Raw genomic sequence first — 18,873 nt, 5'->3', positions numbered from 1 at the left:
ACATTACACCTCAGATTCACTTTTTTGATTTTTCACACAGGTGTTCCACCTCTGATTTGGTTCTGTTGCTACCTCTGAGGCTGGAAGATCTGTTTTAACTTAACCTTCAATTCATAAAATGGACGATAGTTTTTCCAGAATCGATAACCTTTGTTGTGATGAGCCAGCATGTGGCTCATGGAGCGCTGGACGGAGATAACGTTTGTTGCGGTGAGTCAGCATGTGGTTTTGACTTTTGTGTCATTAGCCCGTAGTTGGCTTATGCAACGCCAGTGGACCGAGGTTGGGTCCGTTGAGTACTCCATAGTCTTGCGCGATGTGCAGCGTGTAGCACGGGAGACATTTATGGAAATGTTTACTGTTTATTATGTTTGGTAGCTTGCTAGCTAAAAACGTAACAAATTCAGAAAGTTAACATCCAATCAGGCTGCTCCATCGTGGCGACATCGTTTCAAACTTCAGCGCCTCGGTCTGAGTTGTTGTGTTTGTTTGTCCCCAATTAACACAAACACAGGTCAGTTAACTCTTCAACGCATAACTTCTGTGGCACACATTCAGCCAGACAATAACGACTGAAAGTATTTGATTGACAGGTTATGGGCTCATCTGCAGTGCCTTCGGCGGATCAACCACACAGTGTGCTCACTCGGGGGCTTATTTTTCATAATTTCAGACGCATTGAAAAAAGTTAGTTTTGGGGAAAATACAGTCCTAAACATGTGTTATGGTGACAGGCCTAGCTACACTGTGTATACATTTTAGCATTTAGCTATTTACATGCCATAGTGACCACCCGCCAATGTTGCAACATTTTTATTCTGTTGTCAGTTAAAAACAATTACTCTATACATGAGCGGCCATTAAGTTCCCCATTTGCCTACATATACAAATCTTAATTGTTTATCAGACTTTTCAGTTTCAAATGGTATGATTTTTTTGATTCAATTCCGTCAGTGACTTTTCGAGGTTAGCCAAGTCAAGTCCAATGTGAGCCATGTTTTCTTTCATTTAATTAGACACTCTCCCACACAACACAAAAATGACATTGAAATAAATTGATGTAATGACAAGAATGCATGCCCGCAAGAGTAAGCAATTCCTGGCTGTGCACTTGGCATGTAATGTGATCTCCGCTGATTCAGTGGGAAAACAAATCCCATTTTGGCTCTGTTTTACATACAAGTGTAAGAATGTTTTCAGCATTTAGCGTTCAGAGAGAAGGCTGCAGGGTTTGCTGGTGTGTTCATCACCTATGTATGCAACAGAGAGCAGATAATTGCTTCATGGCCAGGGGCTTTTGGTTGGCCAAGTAGATAGCGATCACACAAGCAAGATGTCTGACTCTCTGTGGACATCAGCAACTCTCCATCAGATGTCCGCAAGAAGTGGGCGGAATAATTTTTGCCATGGTCTATTTTGTTTGACCTCTTGCTTAGGTTACAGTGTTGTTTAAGCGAGCCATTTGGTATTGGCTGAGAATATTCTGAAAGCATCGACTGGACCACGGGCAGCCATTTCAGTTGAGCCAAGTGAAAAACTGTATCGCTCTTTTAACATAATATAGTATGAACTTTATGGTATTGTCTTTGGAGCACAAAAGATTGCCAACAGCATACTTGTTTGAAAAGCCAGTTAAAAAGTCTGTTTTGTTGATGTTTAACATTTGTATCTACAGTAACTATGGTTTGCTGGCTCATTGTCATTTTTTTGATGTGAAGTCTGATTTCTTAAGACGGTAAAACTGTGAAACCTCTAAGGTGCAACACAATCAGTAGCGAGACATTGTTCACCACTAGTATGTTAGAATTTGTTGAATTTTTTTTGTTTGTTTTTTTGTTTTTACAATTTAAGAGCGACAGTTCCAAAGTTGTTCGTCAATTTTCTAAATCATATGACCGCAGGGGAGATCATTGGGAAGTGTCTTAATACCACCTGACAGTCCCGCAGTCGCGCGTTTAACAACGGCTACATTGTATCACGTGACCTACAAATTACTAGCGCAGCACCTCTGGGTAGCTTACCACGCATACGTTTAAAAAAAAAAAAAAAAAAAAAAAAAAAGTTGCGGCGCTCATTTCTCATGATTGGCTGCTTTTAAACACATGATGTGATGATGTAGTCACCGTACCGCCTGACTCTACGTACCATCTAGGTCGCAGCCTTCTTTACGGATTTAGCAGCATAATGAAACATAATCTGGTCATTTAGGTCCAGTTTTTCAAGATGATACACTTCCACAGTTGCCATTGTTGTTGGTTTGTTCCTTGTTACGGAAAAGAAAGTAAAAATTTGCTGCACGTGTGGGTTGCGGTCGAGTATAAAGGCAAACTGGGCGCGGGAGAGCCACAGTGACGTCAGCACGGTAGCCGCACACACGGGTGTAAAGATATCTTTAGTCAGGGCAAGTAAAGGTTTTACGGTTTCTGTCGTCAAGTTTCAATTGAAGTAGAATAACCGACTCCTGCCTTGACTATTTTTAGCACCCTGCCACAGGGTTATGAACCAGTGGTGCTGTGCATTAGTGCTAGTTTGGACCTCATTGCAGTATATTTTCAAAACTGAGCGTGTTGGTTGTCCTCAGCGCGGTCGCCACACCTGCTAGTATAAAAAAAAGCCACTAGCGTACAAAAGCTGGTCACCCGATGTACCCTTTTATAAGGATAAGGGAAAGGCGGCCCTTCCAAGGTTAGTGGATGCTGGAATGAGACACACATCATGAGAACAGTTTCATGATGTCTGAGGCCCCCTTTTGTTCCCTGGTTTTGCAAGGACGCCGAGGCTTATGTTTGCGATGGAAGCGATCCCTCTAAACAAATAACATCAGGGACTGAAAAGGGGATTCTTTGTCTCTATTCCCTTCCCTGAGCCTCCCGGTCCACTGCGAGTTTACATGACCCTCAACTTCTCACTAGACAAGATGTTAAGGTTTTTTTTTTTTTGTTGTTGTTTTTTTTTAGGGGGCCCATAAAGAGCCATTGTTGGCTGGGTCAGAGCAGTGGAGTTTACATAAGAAGGCCTTTCTAACTTGAGCTCACGATCCCTTGACAGATCATGTGAAAGACACCAGGCCGCAGCACCATTTTTGGCGCTGAGAAGCTGAAAGTGGTCACCCGACTTGTCACAAGCAAAAATAACTTTTTTCTTCTTCTTTTTCTCCTCTTCTCAGGCTTGTTTATGATGTTTGGAGGTAATTTATATCCTCTAAATCGTCTGTACACTCTGTCCCATCTGTCAACTTTTTTGCTTGAGTGATGTCGAGTTGTTTACTCAAGCACATCAACTCACTTTTCACTCTCACTTAAGCTGAATGAGCTTCTGCATCGCCCCCCCCCCCCCCTCCCCATCCCCTCTGCCACCCTCCAATATTTCACTGGGCCTGTTTTTGGCATTGTTGGATGTGTCCATCAGTGCGAGTGTCGTTCAAGGACGACAAGACAATGGATTTATTAGGGAGACAGATGAACTTCTTTTCAAATCCCGTCACTCCGTCGACTGTCGACAGTGGAGACAGTTGACGCGTGTATGACAGCTGTCACGCTCGTCACGGTCACGTCTCTGAGCACAAACACCCAACCTTGTGTATGTGTATGTGTGTGTGTGTGTGTGTGTGTGTGTGTGTGTGTGGTGTGTGTGTGTGTGTGTGTGTGTCAGAGTGAACAATGCAACATTATAGTGTGGCGTCAGGGCTCTGTGAAACATCATAAAATATTTTTTGATTTGCGCCTTGTGATTCATCTCTCCTTCAGACATCATTTCGGTGTGAGCCTACGGCGAAATATATACTTGGATATACTGTATACTCGGGGCAATGTTGTGGCTTTGAGCTGAAATAAATACAGTGGAACCTCGACTTCTGAAATGAATTTGTTCCGCAAGTCGTTTGGTAATGGGAATTTTTCGTAAGTAGAAGCGCTGTTAACATGTAATTAGCCTAATCCGTTCCAATAATTTTACATATTACAATTGCATTGCGGCACGGTGGCTCATCTTGAAAGCATTGGCCTCACAGTTCAATCCTAGCGCTCCCTGTATGGAGTTTGCATGTTCTTCCCGTGCTTTCATGGGTTTTCTCCGGGCACTCCGGTTTCCTCCCATTTTCCAAAAACATGCAACATTAATTGGACACTTTAAATTGCCACTAGGTGTGATTGTGAGTGCGGCTGTTTTTCTCCATATGCCCTGCGATTGGCTGGCAACCAGCTCAGGGAGTACCCCGCCTCTTGCCAGTTGACGGGTGGGATAGGGTCCAGCACTCCCCGCAACCCTTGGGAGGATAAGCAGCTCAGAAAATGGATGGATAATTGTATTGATTCTTTAATCTAAAAATTATCATCAATAATACTAGTAGTCCTATGCAAGATGATGTCATTAAATGTGTGTTTCAGAAAAACATTACTGCGACTAATAATCATACTGATAATTATACTACTACTGGTGCTATTACTAAGTAACTTTCAGCTTGTCCCGTTAGGGGTCACCACAGCGTGTCATCTCAGATGAATGCTCATATTTATTTGGCACAGTTTTTACGCCGGATGCCAATCTTGACGCAACCCCTCTTGGGGAGTAAAGGCCCCCTACTATTAATAAAGTAAAACAATTTGAATATGTTTTATATATATATATATATATATATATATATATATCTCAAAATATTATAATACATTATATTTCAAGCCTCACCTGAAGGTAGCTAGGATAGAAAACAGCATGCCCGCAAAACTTGTGAGGATAAGCAGTACAGAAAGTGGATGAATATTTAAAGCCGCCTGTCTGCTCACTCAAGGACACCACACGGCATATATGAGATAACAGCCACACCAACAACAATACAGCTCAATATAAATATCATACATTGAACTATAAGGTACAATCGAGTGTAGAGAAACAGACAAAGTCATTGTGTCGTTTCCTTTGTGTTTAGTGACCAAACAGTGTTTCCCTGATCTAGTTGACATTGATGACATTCCAGTCAAAGAGGACAAGTGCATCATCACCCATATGTCTGAGATGTGATCATACCACACAGTCACTGTTTCTTCTTCTTAAGATGTCAAGTAAATTTGCAACAGTCTGTAATGTAATGATTTCTTTAGTAAAAAAGAAAACCATTTGGACTCACAATAGCAATCCGAGCGCAGGCTAATGTGCAGCATTATTAAGTCGAACAACTCTCATCTGTTTTAATCTGTGCATCTAATGAAGGAGAGCATAATAAAAGGTTACTGTTGATCAATGGCCAACACAAACACAATCCATCTGCTAGAAAGATTAATAAATGATGTTTTCATCCAAAGAGTAGGGTCCCATTCTCCAGTTTTGCTGATTTATTCCGCTGCTGCTTAGTAACGCCACATGTCACCCCCTTTTTTTTTTCTTTTTTTCTTCCATGAAACCCTAATTGAGTGTAAGATTTTGCTGAAGTGTATTATCCATTATGTGTGCAAGGACATTGATGAATGGAAATGGCTTTCCTTTGTTGAATGAACTGGACAGTGTTGCCGGCCAAGTAATGATCCAAAGCACCGGATCAATAAAGCATAGGAATAAAAAGATGAAATCCTGCTTTTCTCAGTGATTACACTCTCAATAGATGAATTTCTTTGATTAAAACGAAAAACCAACTTTTTATTTTTTTGTTGTTTTGTTTTTTTTTCATTCCACAAGCCCAAAAAAAAGCATCCTGAAGATTTTTTTTTCCTCCGCTTCCCAGCCTCAAGCCCATTAAAATTCCTCAGAAGTTTTGTACATATCACTACATCAAATGCACATGAATTATGAATGTCTCACATAGCAATCTAGCCCGCGGGTTCCCTTCCAACTGATTTGGTGTCTATGAACTTTGTTGTTACAAGGACCGCGGAAAATTGGAGTAATTTGCTCTCCCCCGTGATTGATCATTCATAGCTCATAACGCAGAGCATGGCACAATTAACATCTCTACCTTCATGTTTTACTGCGCGCTTCCATCCGTTTCAACATTTTTAATGTCGCGAAGTCAGGTTAAATATTCACACGCAAGAAGGATTTTGTCACAAATACGGAAGCACACATTCAATACCGTGAATGATTCCCAGATATTTAAGACGCAGTTGGCTGAGTCGTTGTTTGGGAAGACGTACAGGCCACTGTTTTCCATATTTGTTATTACAGGAAAATGTGAGACTGGTAAATTCCAACTTTTAACATACCATATTTTCCACACTATGAGGCGCACTACATTATAAGGTGCATGTTCAATGAATGGCTTATCTTAAACATTTTTTCAAATATGAGGCGGACCACATTATAAGGCGCATAGACTAGACACTACAGTAGAGGCTGAGGTTACGTCATGCATTCATTCATCATTCATTATCAATATTGACCCATATATAAGGCGCACCGGATTATAAGGCCCACCATTGACTTTTGAGAAAATTAAAGGCTTTTAGGTGCGCCTTATAGTGCGGAAAATACGGTAAGTTTAACTTAGTGGTAAAAGTAGCAGTGCAACGTAAAAGAAAACATCAATGATCTAATTTAATACAATTTTCCACGTAAAAATTCTCTTCAGAAAGCTTTGTTTTGCTATTTTACAGGTGCAATACATTCTATAATAATATCATGGAAATACAGAATTTATTTTGGTATTTCAAATGAAAAGTTAAACTTTACTAAGTTTTGAACCAACCAGTCAACACTTACCACTCCGTAATGACCATCAATAGCTTGAGGTCGATTAACCGCTAAGTGTTTTTTGACAACAACGGGGATGGTTTTATAAGTTCCGATGTTTATGACATCATGATGCTATCATAATGTGTTTGGATGAGTGAATGTCAGAATGTAATTGGATGAATGAGACGAAGGACGGGGCCTCTGCAACCGATGTTGGCTGGGGAGTAATCGAGTGAGTTTGTGTTTGGAGCTGCACACAACAAGTTGACAACAGAAAAAAAAAAAAAACATATCAATGATGTCAACGATTGGCCGCAGCCGACTAGACTGTTATCGCGTCTATTTCAACGTCGCTCAACAAATGTTATCTAGAGACACAACACTAAGCACATTGCAATTACAATTTTTGTTTGACTTTTAAGTCATAGTTTTCCCGGGGATAAAAACTACAAACTGTCCATTTGTCAACCATTCGTCTATGTAATTTCCACACCACTTGCAGTATCACGCTTGCGTATTGTTCATAGATAAATACACGTTGTCCTGTGTTTGTAGATGAGATCCCATTTTGTGTGTGTGTGTGTGCTCTTTATCCGACTCGATCGAAGGACATCCGTCTGTCTGTTTTCACTCACAACCTTAGAAATAACAAACTGACTGCGCTCATGTGCCCCCAGAGTGTCACTGAACTCCCATTCCCAGGCTTTGTGAAACGCAGGCTTCGGTCCCGCTGCCTGACTTCGTGGCTGTTCCGGCCATCCTCTTCTTTCCTCACTTGTAAACAGCCGAACATCAAAAGGAATATGATTTATCAGAACTGTGCCGATGACTTATTTGTTCAAGTTAACATTCTTGGGCCTGAGCTTCCTTTTTATCCCCCCCCGCCTCCCCCCTTTCATGTAGTTCTGCAGTGGCTGTACAGGGGTCATTAGCCACCTAATGTTATTCATGAATATATTAAAATATTTGTGGGGGAAAAAACTCAACTGCAGTCACTTGTGTGATGCAGATTGATTTTAAAAACCAAATTTCCCATGTATGTCCATTATGTTTGGAATAATTTGTTCCATTGTCCTAACTGCCACTCTCGATGTCTTTAGGGAACATTTAAGCTAGTTCAATTGTTTAAAATGGTGGTGAAACCCTTTAAGCACTCAACTTCATAAAAATATCTTTACTGCCTGACAAGTGCAAAATGAAATCAACCACTAATGCAATGTAGAATGTTAAAACACTCAGACGGTAACTCATATACCACAGACAAGCAATTGGCAGCAAGAGAGCTAGCTAGCTCCATAAGCTAACGTAGCACTTTACATCTTAACTCTGCACAAGACAAACAAATTGACTCTAATGCTCCACACCAGACTAAAGATTTAAATAATTTTTTTTCTTCACAACAACAACAAAGAAAACGTATTTAATCGTGACTCAGCCTGAAAGTGTGATGAAGCCCGTGGGAATTGACACACAAACAGAAAGTAGCAACGCGCCCAAAATGCAAGCACCAAACAAATACACAACTTGTAAGGCCGAATCCAAATTTTACAACCCCTCCAAGTCCTTCCACTGTATGTCTGTTGTGAATTCCCAAACTCCTTTTATTTTCACTTGTACCCAAACGGTTCAAGATCCGCATGGTTTGGTCTCCCGAATGGAAAGAAAACATGTGGCAAGAGACATCATTTGTTAACCTATCATCAGAATGGTGAGGGATTGCTCATCAGGTGCTCTCATTCAGGATGATGAATTGTAGCCAAACACACATTTGTCCCCCAAAACCTGCTGAGTGGATCAGCATCATTAGGCATGAGCGATCGGAGGAACCTGGTGGAAAGTGAATGCAGATAACAGATGTTTCAGATCTCCGGCAGAATCCTTCCAGTTGAAGGTGATCCTTGTGTTCAATGACCAAAAAGAATATCTCAAGAAAATCAAAGCGCATGGGTCCTGTGTCTGCTTTATATCTTAGCGGGATCAGGTTTTGTGAACACCGGGAACCGGTGGAGTTTGGTGCTCTTGCCATGGCCTCGATCAGGTGACCGATACACAGGCAGCTTGGCCCTGTTGTAACGGACCTCCATCTTTGTCAGGCTTGTGTCATCTTCTGAGCAGGCCCAGCGAGAGAGGCTCGAGCATGAATAATGCCTCAGGTCTGTCGAACCTCAACACACATAAATCTTAATAGAAGTTCCCGGATTCCAGTGTGCTGTTGCAGCGTTTTCCCCTTCTATTCTTGCTATACCGAAACCTCACCGATGCCGCGTTTCCAGCCTTCTGTGATGAAACCGCAGTGACTTAAATTTACAAACAGGATTACATGCATAAAGCTCGCACAAATCAATCAAAAACATGTCAACAATGCTTCGCCTTGCGGGATACGCAATCCATCATTCAGAAGATTGCGCGGCGGAAACGGGCTAACAAATGGAGTCGGATCACTCGCGTTAGACACATTTTTGAACAATCCAAGGAGTGCATTTTTCTTTCCGTGTCATCTAAAGCGGCAGTGAGTTTGTGAGCAGGAGACAGGTCAACGCATTATACACTCTGATGTGAGTATCTAGGCTCGTTGTTAAAATGTAACATGAGACGAATCATTTTACCGCAAAGGACTTCTTTTTGTACGTGGGTGCTGTTTAAAAGCACAAAATGTTATTGTTATTGTCGGAGCTGAGATTGATACCCTATGTTACAAGTTGCTTTGTGTTGGGAGCCAAGGTTTGTGTCACAAGTCGGCGTCATTTTGTGTGAAGTGCAAAACAAAGAAGAAGAAAAATATAGAAAAACTTGGGATTCTAGTCATACGTGGGCAATCATAATCCTGGCACATGGGCATATAATCGCTAACTTTCTGGCCCTTGAGTGAATGTGCACATGAGATTATACACACGAATGAAGTATGCAAACTCTATGAAAAGGATTAACAATGAGATTGAGAATCTCTGCAAGGAAGATTTTTTTTTTTTACTTTTTTAAAAACTGAAATATATTCTAATACTGCAGTGCGGCTTGAGAATTTATCTACACTTCTAGTTGCTTTCAAATACATCAATGGGACCTCTTAATGACATTCTTTTATGATATGAGATGTTTATGGTGTTGTTAGGATATAAATGCAGACTCGTTACTTTCTTTGTATGACTCCGAGCTGCTTGTTTTATGTCTAATGCTAAAATCCTCCAAACTGACTTTGATGTGAAGGAAAATATACTAATATATCTCCTGTAGCGCAAGATCTTAAGCGAGATGGGCTTCGGACTGCTACGACGCACCCAGTTATTGACACTTGGAGAGACGTCTTGCTTTGATATGTCCGTCCGTCTATGCCCCGAGGCTGAAGCCGGCCCACATCATTGCCAAAAATGTAGGTTGCTTTCACAGTCATCACTCATCATAACTGGCAATATGTCACCTTTTGAGGCGCAATTAGAGTGCATGCTCGGGAGGTCTTTTCTCCGCTCGCATCCAATTTACCGGAGAGCGTGCGTGTGAACAAATCAAGCTTAATTAGCGGTGCACGGACCACCTTGTTATTTTCTCGACATCGCTGTTTTCATTGAGGTGCCCTTGTTAATAATCTCTTTGAACATTTATCACGATGATTAACCGAAAACCAGATTCCTCCCATGATGCGCTTCACTCAAGATTCATTTGATTTGCATCATCTTTGGTTTTGCTTTTTTCAAAACCCTTTTGTGCAAGTTGCATTCAATAAACAACTAACTTAAGGGTATTCCTTTACCAAACACAGTGTACTAGTGGCTGGTGTGGCATCACTAGTGCTACTGAGGTTCAGTCTAGGTATTAATGGACGTACAAGCTTCTACATAATACAGTGAATCTCTGAATTCCCTCACACTAGTGGCACATTTGATGATAGCGACCCGGAGAAACTGGTCATCAGGCTGTATAATGACCCACTGAACTGAAAATACGCAAAGTTACCGGCTATCATAAATCAAGTGGGGAAAAAAACACTTGCCGGCAGAAGTCAGCGGAATTAGAAGTCCACACTCCTATTAATTATGTTGCTTTGCCAGGACTACAGTGTTATAAATCAATTGTGAGGGGCCTGCCATCTGACTGGACTGCCCACCAAGTCTCATTGCCTGCAAATGGCTTTTGTGTGTCCTGCTAATTGTTTCTTAAACCACTCCAACCCCCCTCACGGTGATGCACAGCAATAATTATAACTTCAGTTGGTATTCAAAAAAAGGGCCCCGTGCCATGAAAGTACTGTTTCTGGTGACCTAAGTGACGTAATGCATTGGTCAAGCAGATCATTTTGGTGTCATTGTCAGATTAGAGGAAATGTACAACGCTAAAAGCACAGGCTAAACTTAGCTAACCCTTTTGCTGTGCTTTAGCTGTGAATGGATGCAGTATTATTTTGGATACTCCACAATCTCCACTTAGCTGCAGCAATCAGTCTCCTTGAATCAAATGTAACTCTTCACTGGAGTCAACGCGCAATTAAGCCAAGGCGTAGGTACAGACTAGCCTTCTATTCCGCTGTTGTTTATTATTTCTCTTGCGTTCAATAAGGTGTGGTTTTCACATCTTTGATGTGAAAAAAAACAAAACAAACCAATGTGTTGTTCCTGAACCTATTAGAAAAGGAAAAGAAAATACACTAACGTCAAGTTCAGGGTGTAGTCTGCCTTTCGCCCCAAATTAGCTTGGGATAGACTCCGGCAATCCCGCGACCCTTGTGAGGATAAGTTGCTTTGAAAATTGAAGGACGGAAGTTGATAAATGGATATTTTATGATACAAACATTTCTCCATTTTCCATATTGGTCTCTTCTTTGTTTTTTGTTTTTTTTTTACATTTCGGTAAATCAAAAACATTGAAAAGTTACAAAACTACCAATAATTTCTCTAAGTAACCTTCAAAGGTTTAAGAACATTAAATGGTAACTGCAGTTTTTGTATGCGTGCCAGGCCACCACCAGTTAGCACTGTTTCATCACCAAGTCCAGTCACAATGGTGATCATCAAAACAAATTATCCCCCCCACCCAAAAAAAAAAATATATATATATATCTGTTGAAGCTGTTGCCTTGTACACTGGAACAGTAAGTTAGCACATATGCTGCTTCTTCCACAGTTATTCGACCAACATATAATATTCCCTGATATTAAATCATCTCAAACATTGAAAACAAGCCTGGATGAATCTAACTGGGTGGACCTGTGATATTTCCTGTCCTCCCCGTATGCCCTCTATTGTGCGCATGTGTGTGCTAAAGTCCCTGAGAAACCATTTAGGCGTTAGATGGAGCGCGGCCGGGCCTCAGGTGTCCTTGTCACACTGATAAATCACATAGAACACATATTAAACCTTCCTCGTGTGTGAGAGAGACCTGTGTTGAGCTTTCCCGTCACAAAAAAAAAAGAGATCAAGTGAAAAAAAAAAAAAAAAAAGAGGTTGAAAAATATAAATATGACTGTGTTGAGCACATAAAGGCCGGCTTGTCCCAGAGACATTGATTTATTGGATTCCCTGACATTTTAGTTGTGGTCGTTATGTTATATTTATGGGGGAATTGCCGGAGCCTCTCATTATGCTCTCCTAATTTATTTTACATACTTTTATGGCTGCTTGTGCTCAGCAGGCCTTTACAGCAGCTGTTATTGAAAAAAAGAAGTGGGGGGGGGGCAGGCAAGCAGCTATCGATCATGATTTACATGTTTATTTCCAACAATGTGATTTATTGGATGGTGTTTTCTTGTTTTGGGGTTGCTACGCTGCCTCTCAGGTAGGAATTGTTTTATGGAGCCCAGTGTATTACTTTTCAGCAATTTTCATGCAGCCTATGCAATAACGGCAAAAGAAGAAGTGCTTAGGTTCACACATCAAGGGGTAATTTCAAAGAAAAGAGGACAATTGTGTTGTGACTTTTCCAGACAACACATAAATCATCAGGCAAAACCAGGCCTGAATTATAATCCTCCAAACGGTTATTTAGAAAGGAATTCGTTCTTAAATTATAAGCTTGAAAGGCTGATTTCGGTGTCCTGTCATATTTTTGTTTGTTTGAAGTTACTTTTTAGCATCACGTTTTCTCCTTTCGGGTGTGTGTGTGTGTGTGTGTGTGTGTGGTGTGTGTGTGTGTGTGGTGTGTGTGTGTGTGTGTGTGGAATTCACCTACGCTGCTTTTTCTGTCAAGTTTATTTCAAACAATGAAATCAAACCACTTTTGAAGCGCTCATTCGTGTCCCAAGATCGTTCCTCAGCTGGAAAAAGAGTAATTAACAGTGAAGATGAAGTGGTTACGAGCTGCTTCTTATTAAATTAGAGCCTTCAAAAAAAAAAAGACTGCTTGATATGCGCTTATGCAATGCTGAGCATCACCCTGCGTGAAATTTAGTGTTTCCAGGATATTTAACATTAAGACACAGTTAAAATTAATTCTACGTGCAATTCCTCCGAAAGAAAGCTGACAAGCAATGTCAATAAATCGTGCTCAGGCCGAGATGGGGGGGATCGTAAATCTGCCACGCCGGGGGCCCGCCCCTCAGAATGGCCGTCAAGGGTCGAATGGGGGCGTGATGCGGCGCTGTAGGAATGAGGAAGATGGATTTGTTGGCCAGGGAAGGGGAAAGGGTGATTTGAAACCCCGGACACTGATTGGTGGAGATGAGGCTCGGGTGTCCTTGTGGTGACATTCAGTGCCTGATATTTGTTTGGCTTTAAATAATACCCTGGACAGGATCGGGAGAGTGATGGCCACCGGGCTGGCTGACATTGCAGCCCGTGCCAAGGTGAGCGACTTCAGGACTCTTCGTCTCTCGCCGCCGTGCCCTTCATCTCCCTGTGGCTGTCGCCCACCTGTCAATACGCATCCACTTGTCTGATGGGTGCGTCTGAGCTGACACGCCGGTGTCTTTATTTCCACCGGCAATCCTTTTAGACGCGGCCTCGGTGATCAGTCATGCCGTTGACAAGCGGCTTAGGCCTCGGCACCTCGCGTCCTCGCCTCCTCGTGACGTGATGTCATTACACGGTGGGAGCACGGGGAGGACCGGGGTGGGAATTCAGCCTCACTCCATTTCTCCAGCCCTGAATGACAAATGATGTGCCTTTTCATATATAGAATTCATTTCATGTAACTTAAAGAAACTTTTTTTTTTCTCTCTTGTGTTTTAATCACCGCAGAAAATGAACCTCTCGGGTCAAACACAATCAGGTGAAGGATGCTGGTCTAATGCAAATTTTAAAAAAATGTAAATAATCGATCCAGAGGTCAAACTGCCACCATTCTAATTCTCATCAAACTGTTTAAAGTCACATATTAACATCCTTAACTGTCAAATATGTCAAATGTTCCATTATTCAACTACGGTAATTTCCGGATTACAGAGCGCACCTGCTTGTAATCCTCACCCAGTACATTTTTAAAGGAAATAGCATTTTGTACATACATACATTCGCCGCAGCTGCATAAAAGCCGCAAGTGCCCACATTGAAACACGAAATATTTACAATGACGGTACACAGAGAGAGTTTTCAAAGTTTTAATACCTTAGTTTATCTTAACATAGCAGGACCACGGTAGCATGAACAGGGCTGTCAAAAAAAAAAAAAACACACTGGTAAAAAAAAAAAAAAAAAAAACAACCATGCCAGCTACACAGTAGCAACACGATAGCACAGCACTAACAGGGCCGGTTACAAAAAAAAACATACCTAAATCACTGAGGCACAGCAGTAACACAGCAGGAAGACCCGAGCGCGGCACTAACGCTAGCACAGTGCTAACAGGGCCAGTTAAAAAAATAACATACCGGTAAAAATCACTGAGACACAGCAACACTCTAGCGCAAAGCTAACAGGACTGGTTAAAAATAACATAACGTAAAAGTCACTTCCTCATCACATTGATTCCACCGTTACACTCTTACCTTTTCCGTTCGACTGCCGTTAGAAAAATATGCACCAATTAGCCACATCACCGCATAATTCGCAGGGTTGAAAGCATGTGAAAAAGGTTGCGGCTTATAGGCCGGAAATTATGGTCGATAAAACAAAAAATACTTTACACTGATCACTGATGGTGTAGTGGCGCACACGCCTGACTTTGGGATCAATTACCACTCAGTGATAGTCAGTATGTACCCTGCGACTGACTGCCAACCGGTTTCTGAGAGCCTACGGCCATGGTACCCTGTGAACGCCCGATCTTGTCAGATCTCGGAAGCTAAGCGGGTTTGGCTCTGGTTAGTACTTGAATGGGAGACCGCCTCGGAATAGCAGGTGCTGTAAGTTTCTTAAGGTGTTGCGTCAGGAAGGGCATCCGGCATAAAACTGTGCCAAACAAATATGCGTTCATTTAAGATGACACGCTGTGGCGACCCCTGACGGGACAAGCCGAAAGGAAAAGAAGAAGAAGATTACAGTTTCTGTCATCAAATGTCAATAGTATTAAAATAGCTGACTTTTGACCTGACTTTTATTTTTTTTAAGCACCCTGCCACTTGGTTCTGAACCAGTGGTGCTGTGCATTAGTGCTAGCTTGGAGCTGGACTCATTGTAGTGAATCAAACCCAACTTTCCATTGTCAAGTATTGAATTCAAAACAAATAATGATTTGCTGTTGCTGCTGGATGGTTCTGGGGTTATGATTATTGGCTGAGTGTGAATGACTTATTTGCAGTGTTGTCGAAGGCTCTTTGGAGAGAGAAAACAAAAAAACTAAAACAACATCTGGGTGACAGCTACTGTCGTCTTTAATCAGCTCAACTTTGGTAACTCTCAAATTAGCTGTGGGATCCAGTCGAGCTCGGATCCGCAGACTGAACAGATGACACGCTGGCTTGAAAACAAGCACTATTGTCATTGAACGGCATCCGTGCAATGCATCATCTGTCTGTGGCTCCTTTGGATAGGGAACCACAATGACTTTTCCTAAGACCTGAGAGTTTAGCTAGCTAAACTTGCTCGCACCACAAAGTCTATTAGCCATCATGTTGAAAGCATAAGGTTGCCATTTTAAAGAACAACAAAGGAGATAAAGGAGTGCCTGTTTTTTCTTCTTATTATTATTATTTTCCCTTCGGCTTATCCCGTTTGGGGTCCCCACAGCATGTCATCTTTTTCCATCTAAGCCCATCTCATGCATCTTCCTCACTAACACCCACAGTCCTCAAGTCCTCCCTCAACAACATTCATCAACATTCTCTTTGGTCTTCGTCTCGATTTTTCACCTGGCAGTTCCATCCTCAGCACCCTTCCACCAATACACTCACTCTCTCGCGTCTGAACATGTCCAAACCATCGAAGTCTGCTCTCTCTGAGCTTGTCTCCAAAACATCCAACTTTTGCAGTCCCTCTAATGAGCTCATTTCTAATCCTATCCAACCTGCTCACTATAAGCGAGAACCTCAACATCTTCATTTCTACTACCTCCAGTTCTGCTTCCTGTTGCTTCTTCAGTGCCACCTTCTCTAATCCGTACATCATGGCCGGCCTCACCACTGTTTTATAAACTTGCCCTTCATCCTCGCAGAGATTCTTCTGTCACATAACACACCAGACACCTTCCGCCAGCTCTTCCAACCTGCTTGGACCCATTTCTTCACTTCCTTACCACACTCACAATTGCTCTGTATTGTTGACCCAAAGTATTTGAAGTCGTCCACCCTCGCTATGTTTAAGGGAAGTAAAATGACTGTCTAACTTTATAAACAATAGTGTTAGACCTATAGTAAACATAAATACTGTATAATGGAACAGTTTTTCTTGAGGTGAACTGAAAATACGTTTTCTATGAAGATGACAGAAAGAGGCTTCTCTCAAGTATTGTTCACAAACATTTGTGGGCACTTCTCCTTTGCCGATATAACCATCCACCTGACAGGTGTGGGATAAGAAGATCCTGATTAAACAGCATGATCGTTACAGAATAATAAAAAGGACATTCTAAAAAGTGTAGTTTTATCACACAGCAGAATCCAACAGATTCCACAAGTTTCTAGGTCGGATGCAATTGATTGCAGGAATGCCAACCTGAGCTGTCGCACATGAATTGAATGTTCATTTCTCTACCACAGGAATTTGGCAGGCGATACAACCTTTCTCATAAACACAGACCGTGTGTACCTAGACAAGCCCAGGATCTCCACGTCCAGCACCTTCTCCTCCAAGATCGTTTAAAACTAGTCTCTCAAAATGAATGCAAAAGGATGCTATGATGGAATCTTGATGTCTTTTGTTGTGTCATATATCTATGACCATCACCTCACGTTGCTGCATAATGCCAACCACCATATTGCAAGAATCTGTACGCAATTCCTGGAAGCTGTAAACATCCCAGTTCTTGCATGGCCAGGACTCTTACCGGACATGTCACCCATGGACTATGTACAACACCGTGTTCTCGCCAATAGTCACAACCATTGAAGACATTCGAATCTCCGCAATCAACCTGCAAAGACTGGTCTTCTGACATCTCGACCTTCACCCCCCAGACTCTCATAAAATTTTGGAACCGCGCATTTTAGAGAGACCTTTTTTTTGTGGGCAGCCTCTTACAAATCCGTGTACTAATCAGGCTGTCCACTCATCATGATGCCACACCTGTGGGGGAAATGGAATATCTTGGGAAAACTCACTAAAACAGATTTAGACCACAATATTATTGGTCAGAAATCCCATTTTCAATGCTGCACACGAACACATCTCTCCTTGCTCTAAGGTAAATGTGAGGTAATTACCGCCAAAGTATAAGACAATTTGCCTTTGTTACGTGATATCCGATGACAATTAGACACTTTTAATCTACTTCTCATTCTGCTGAGGAATTTCGATGTCCCTTTTTGCAGCATATCTCTATGAGAAATGCCAGAAACGCCACATCATGTCTACATCACTGAAATTATATGATATTAAGTTCGTTCCATTCACTTATTCCCAGTTAGGATGCAAAACATGAACACGCACTGTATTGTTATGCAATAGTTTACATTTTTGTTTGTCTTCCCGGTTCTACCCTATTTGCTTGCCAAAAAGTATTTAACTCATTTTTTTTTTTTTTTTTTGCTTTCGAGTGAAATTTCAACCTGTTTAAAGTTCGGAGAGAGTCAAATTAAGATAACCTGTAAAGATTATATTGCATTTTGGGTTTATCCCCAAATGTCACCTGAAAGGCAAATCCTGCTAACATTTAGTGAGTAGGTTAATCGTGAGTAGATTATACATTATCGTACTTCACAAAAAGGTTTGTGTGTGTGACGGGCTGCTGGGTGCTGCACCGTTCAGATATAGCGCTGAGTGCATATAATTACAAGTAATTGGCAAATAGTAGGATCTGACCAAACAGAAATGGCTTCATTATGTCTAATTAACACCTACTTGACTGTAGTTAATTGCTGGTGTTTGATAATGGAGGAGCAAAGTTGTCAGCCTGGAGACAAGCGGGAGCCATCTGGATGCTTGATATAACCATATGCTGGATGGAGCCCTGCTTTGCTTCGCCGTGCTTTGCTTTGCCGGGCCTGAAGCTGTCAGAGCCACAGACGGCTGCAGGTGTCTGCAGCGCTGCGCCGCCGCTGCACCAGCTGCAAGCACAACAACTCGTAACCGCTCGTAAATTGCAGACTCAAGCAAAGTCATCGTTTTTAACCTCTGCATTGTGCAAAGTGACACCAATAGAACAAAAGCAAAATAAGATAACAGTTACAAGAATAACAAAAATATCCATGACTGTTGCGTCAGAAACAAACCCTTCCATACCTAATCCTAAAAATAACATTAACGAATACTGGTATTGTTTTTTTTTTTTTTTTTTGCACCCGGCCTCCTTCTAGAATTAGGAAATGTCAGATGAATACAACTCAAGTATACACTACCTACCTTGGGGTGGGTGTTGATGAATTGAAAATTACAGATGAAGTTATTAGAATTATAAATTAGTTAGTTGTTGGTTATTTTATGTCATGTCATTATCCAAGCCGCTTATCCTCACAAGGGTTGGTTTAGCTGGAGTCTATCCCAGCTAGCTTCGGGCGAACGGCGGACTACACCCTAAAGGTCGCCAGTCAGTCACAGGGCAGATATCGACGCCATCACTGAGCGGGAATCGATCCCACGCTGCCCGCACCAAGCGCAGGCGTGTGTACCACTACACCGTCAGTGATTCTGGTTGTTTTGTATCTCAAAATATTGTTTTTTTTTCTGTCAGTGTAGCTTCTCTGTCATTCAGATCAG

General features: G+C 41.7%; 1 protein-coding gene and 1 pseudogene across 4 annotated transcripts in view; both read left to right on the top strand.

Annotated features, from left to right (window-relative positions):
* lrmda (leucine rich melanocyte differentiation associated) overlaps positions 1-18,873 on the top strand; it is a 286,581-nt gene that overhangs the window by 117,269 nt on the left and 150,439 nt on the right. The gene's annotated exons all lie outside the window — the stretch shown is intronic.
* Positions 14,816-14,934, top strand: LOC133510330 (5S ribosomal RNA; annotated as a pseudogene).

Source organism: Syngnathoides biaculeatus, chromosome 12, assembly GCF_019802595.1.
Source record: "Syngnathoides biaculeatus isolate LvHL_M chromosome 12, ASM1980259v1, whole genome shotgun sequence".
NCBI classification, from domain to species: domain Eukaryota; kingdom Metazoa; phylum Chordata; class Actinopteri; order Syngnathiformes; family Syngnathidae; genus Syngnathoides; species Syngnathoides biaculeatus.
The sequence above is the reverse complement of the archived record's forward strand: the minus strand, read 5'-3'. Positions and strand labels throughout refer to the sequence as shown.